The sequence below is a fragment of the Geospiza fortis genome, unplaced genomic scaffold, assembly GCF_000277835.1.
Source record: "Geospiza fortis unplaced genomic scaffold, GeoFor_1.0 scaffold390, whole genome shotgun sequence".
Taxonomy (NCBI): Eukaryota; Metazoa; Chordata; class Aves; order Passeriformes; family Thraupidae; genus Geospiza; species Geospiza fortis.
Window position 1 is genome coordinate 968,058 of NW_005054501.1, and position 5,033 is coordinate 973,090.

General features: G+C 51.2%; 1 protein-coding gene across 1 annotated transcript in view; it reads left to right on the plus strand.

Moving 5' to 3' along the window:
• Positions 1–3,914: 3,914 nt before the first annotated feature.
• The window catches only part of ITGB2 (integrin subunit beta 2), an 11,359-nt gene continuing 10,240 nt past the window's right edge, over positions 3,915–5,033 (plus strand). The window contains exons 1-2 of the mRNA XM_005428738.2: positions 3,915–4,006; positions 4,296–4,303. The gene's annotated coding sequence lies outside the window, so the exon portion shown is untranslated. The remainder of the gene's footprint in view (positions 4,007–4,295; positions 4,304–5,033) is intronic.

A 5,033-nucleotide genomic window follows, 5' to 3' on the forward strand; every position in this document is an offset into this window, starting at 1 on the left:
GCGCCCTCGCGGCGCCCGGCGCCCCGGGAAATTCGGCTTCCTCCCCTGCACGGGCGGAGCTCCGGAACCGCCTCCTCGGCTGCCCGGGCCGGCCTCACAACCCTGGTTGTTCACTCTCGGGCGTAAAGGTGGCAGCTCCTGTGGCAGCCTCTCTGCAGGGCGGCCTGCGGATAATCGCCCTCGAGTCAGTTGCCCTCTGGTCAATTGCCCTCCTCTGGTCAATTGCAGCCTGCCCAGGTGGTTCCCATAAGCAGCCTGAGAGTGTTCAGCGTGCTTGGGTTAAACCCAAACACTCAGCAGCACAGTTTTATACGCCTTTGTGAGAGCTGAGAGCTCTTGGTGGCGTTGGAAATGATACAACTAAACTCATTTTGTTTAGTTGGTCAATTACTTCTCAGCAGCACCCACTTTTTAAGTTTCTTCACAGGCTCCTACTGTTACTTCGATCATTAAATCAGTGAAACCTTTAGTTGATTAACCCTGACAAGCATCAATAAGCAGAGCCAAAGTGAGCTGAAGATTGGACCTCTGAGATCTTAAATGTATGGCCCTTCAAGGACATTAGTGACCAGAAGGTACCAGAGGAGACAGAAGCCTGGAAAGTTGGAGAGTCCCTGTCCGAGAAACAGATGATAAGAGGACTGAATAATGTGGACCAAATTAGTATGAAAGGCAAGAAACCACTAAGCAGTACAGGATAGAATACTAATTAATGAAGATTATGTAATTTACATCAATTTCTATAATATATTATCTATAACATATTTATATATATATATATTTATCTGTATGTATGTAATGTATCAATAAGTGAAAAAAGTTTTGTACTGGGGTCAGTGTGAAACGTTTTTAGCCCCACACACATCTCCTCTTGGCAAGGAATAAAGCCTTACTCAATCACACTTAAAAGACAGTTTTACAGTGAGCCTTATTTATCTCAACGATTTTGGAGGTGTCTTGGTAACAGTTACACCAGCCAGCGGCCAGGCTGCCACAGTAGGACAAAAAACAACTCTAAAACTTCCTGCCAGGTATTATTTCTACAGTCAAAACAGTAGAAAATACCCAGCAAGCCCCTAGGGAGGGCCAACACCTGCCAGACTGCACTCACGGCCCAGGTGGACACCACAACAAAGCAACCCAATCCTCAGCTGCATGTTTCCACACACAGGAGGGGGCGAAATGCAAAGCTGCTTCTCCTTGCTCCAAGATGAATGAAAAGCTCCAAGCCTGGAGCCACAGTGTGTTTGATCTTAACAAGCCCTGACAAGTGCTCCCTGGTTAATGCATTTTCATTTTCCACATCCTCTGCCCTCCCCATTTCCCCCCCAGGCTGTGTTTCCCAGGGCCTGGTACTGGGCCAGAGAAGTGCAGAGCTGTAAGTGCACTCATGCCTTGTGGGTACCAAGGAAATGCAGGGAGAGGCCTCTGGGAAGGTATTTGGAAAGATCATAGAACCATGGAATATGCTGAGCTGGAAGGAACACATCAGCATCATTGAGTCCAACTCCTGGCCCTGCACAGGACACCCCACCAATCTCACCCTGTCACTCAGAGTGGTGTCCAGCTCTCCTGGAGCTCTGGCAGCCTTGGGGCTGTGACCATTCCCTGGGGAGCCTGTCCAGTGCCTGACCACCCTCTGGGAGAAGAACATTGGAAGATCCAACCTAAATCTCGCCGGACAGAGGTCCCTGTCATTTCCTCAAGTCCTGTCACTGGTCACGAGAGGGAAGTGGTCAGTCTGGCCATCTGCTTCCCCTTGAGAAGATGTTGAAGACACGGAATCATAATGGTTTGGGTTTAAAGGAACCTTTAAAGATTGTCTTGTCCCACTGCCCTGCCTCTAGATCAGGTTGCTCCAAGCCTAGTCCAGCCTGATGTGGAACACTACCAGAGATGGGGAATCCACAAGATTTAATGCTCATCAGGGATAGAAAGATTTAATGTCCATGGGGAATAGAAAATAACAACAGGAAAACTTCCCTTACCCTGCTCTAGACTGGTAAGCATCATTTAGGCCCAAAATGACAACTCTGATCATTAAAATTCATGACTTTGGGGAAAAACCATTCTGACAGTGCTCAGGTGGATACCCAGCTCCCCACACCAGCTGCTTAGGTACATCCTGTATAAACCACAGCAGTCCTGCAGTTAGTGGTGGGGGGAAACACAATCCACGCTAGTAAAAATAAAAAGATGAAGCAATAAAAATAAAGGCAGTTAAAATAGGAAAGGGAATGTTTAGCAGCTTAAAATGCTTACAAAACAGGCTGGGGAGCTGTGCCCAAGCACATCCCCAAAGGTTGCCCACCCCCTTTACCTGCAGCACTGGCGGCCAAAGCTGCAGCAGAGCCTGAGGAGCATCTGGAAGGGACTGGGATATGCCAGCAAGCTTCAGCATTGGCTGCAAGGACCCATGGAACACCCTCTCAGCTCCCACTGTTCCGTCTCCAAGGGCTCACAGCTCTCCCACCCCCTTCCTGCAACCCTGGGTAAGTTGAAGCAAAGTAGTTGGACAAACCCCATGAAACAATTGAGGAGAAAAGACCCACACGCTCAGGGCCTCATGCAACACAAAAGGAAAGTTACGGCAGCTCATCTCATTCAACCACACTTCCTTCACCCAGATCTGCAACCCCCATCACTGGCAGGAAGCTCCACCAACCTTCCCAGCTTCATCTACTGCAGCTCACGCACTCCAGGCCTGGGGAGTGCTCTGCAGCATCCAGCTTCAGCCATCCAGGCTGGGCGAGCATCCCAGCTCCAGCTGGCTTGCTCTCAGGGTCCATCCCCACCATATCCTGCATCAGATGCTCCCATGTGCCTGTTCTACAGCCAGGACTGCTGTGATGCTTTCCTGCTGCACCTGGCTGGGATGAAACCAAGCCAGGACTATGATGGCTTCTTTAATAAAAGCACCAATCCACAGAGCATCCATCCGGGCTTGGAAATTTTCTGCTGGCACTGCAATCTCTCTTCTTGCTGCAAAAAGAAACCCATAACTGTAACACACCAGCAGGTCAACAGCATCAGGGTCTTATAATGCCTCAGGTTGCCCTGACCATGGCGGAGAATTGGAACGTGGTCTGTCATGTCCTTTCCAACACAAACTGGGATTCCATGCTAATGGACACTATCCAACACAAACTCTTCTGGGATTCCATCATAATGCAAAACAGCAACTCAACATCAGCTTGCTTGGAAGGAGAACCTACAAAGCAATTAATAAAGACTCACATTAATTAGTTTAAAAAAAAACCTACAATCCTGTATGTTTTCTAAATTACTTCCTTTTTTTCTTTTACTGTACTGCTTTGAAGAGGTTAAGAGAAAAATGCCAGGAGCTGCTTCCTCTCTGCTCTGGGAAATGCTGCTGCTGGGAGGAGTTATTGAAACTGGCACAAAAACTCTAAAAGGCTGCTTAAAAATAATTCCCCACACAGCCCCGAGCTTTGTCAGAGGACGGTGCCTGCATCCTCTTGTCATGTAAGGTGGCCTGGCTACACAAACATTTCAGAGCCCAACCCACAGTCTGAGAGGAGCTCCCCATCTTCTCCACACCCAAGGGCTGCCAGTAGCTCCCACATGAACTAGTTGCCCCCACTCCCAGCTTTGTTTGCCCCCCGAGCTCAGCGCTGGTCCCCAGCAGGGCTGTGAAAGGTGAAAAGTTCTCATAAAGCGTGAGGTTTTGGGTGGGTCCCTTTCCTCTGTGCAGTGGGAGGGCTGCAAGCCCTGGGTATCCCAGGGAGACCAGTCCCAGTCCCACAGGGCAGGTTGCTCTGGGTTTGGCCAGGTTGAGTGGGGCTGGCTGGGCTTTTTGGAAAACACGCCCTCCCACAGGCACCACTCTTGACTTCCTCTTCCCCTGCAACTGCAAGACAGAAATAGGAAGGAAAGATTGGCGTACGTCACAGAGCTCCTGATGCCCAGCTGCGTTTCCCAGCCAAAATTGAGAAGCTGAGACCATCCTCATCCCAGCCCAAGTACGGAACAGAGACGAGGCCAGGCAAGTACAGCATCTCAATTTTTATGCTTCTGTTCCTCCTTTCTTCGGGGGAGGCAGGTAGGCAACAAAGGGGTTTTGTAGTTCTGGTGATTCAATGACATTTTTTTATTATTCCTGGTCTAACCTTCGGCCACTTGAGTTCAGGGAGCTTCAGGGGGCTTGGCATGGCACCCCTGCCTCAGGCAGGTCAGTCTGTGCAGCCTTTGCAAAGGCAGCCCGCCTGGTCTGTACCAGTTTTGCCTTTGGAGGTAGCACTGCGCCTGGAAGTGCAGGTGGTTATGGTGGGGAGGAGGCCAGGCCTCCAAAACTCACTTTCCTCAGCAGCCCGTGGGCTCAGAGAGGAAAGTGTCCTTTTCCCATGGCCTGGCATATGGCACTGGGCAGGGTGGCATGGGCTGGGTGCTCATCTGCAGCACCAGGGCTGGGGCTGCCGCCTTCCCGTCACCCTCCCTCTTCCTAAGGGGGATTTCCACCACTGCCAGCTGCTGTTGCAGTGGGAAAGAGGGAAGTGGGATGGCAGCGTGGCATGGATTGCTGCATGGAGGGCTCAGCACAGTGTCACCGCCTGGAATGCCTGTGCACAGAGCTTCCCGGGTGTCCCTGCACCCCTGTGAGCCTGGGGGAATGGCTGGGACAGGGAGTGAGACCCTCGCTCTTCTCCTCCATGTCTCTGTCTGCTGCACACATCAAATACTCTGCAGGCATGTGAGCCCGGGGAGGGCAGGTCCTTCCCAACACCTCAGTGGCTCTTGGATGCAGATGGAATGCAGAGCCCATACCAGTGCTAGGGAAGGCAGCCTGCTCCCTGGTTTTGATGCTTTTCCCAATGCCACAGCTCCAATCCCCAGGCTCCTGGCCGGTGAGAAGCAACGAGGGGAACACATGCGGTAACATCCTATCCTGTGGCCAGCACAGGCGCTGCAGCGCTGTGGGAAATCTCTAAATGGTGCATTTTGCTATCCTAGCTGTCACATCCTGCTTCGCACCAGTTTTGTGCTTTCTTGCTGCTGCTGCTGCTGCTGCTGCT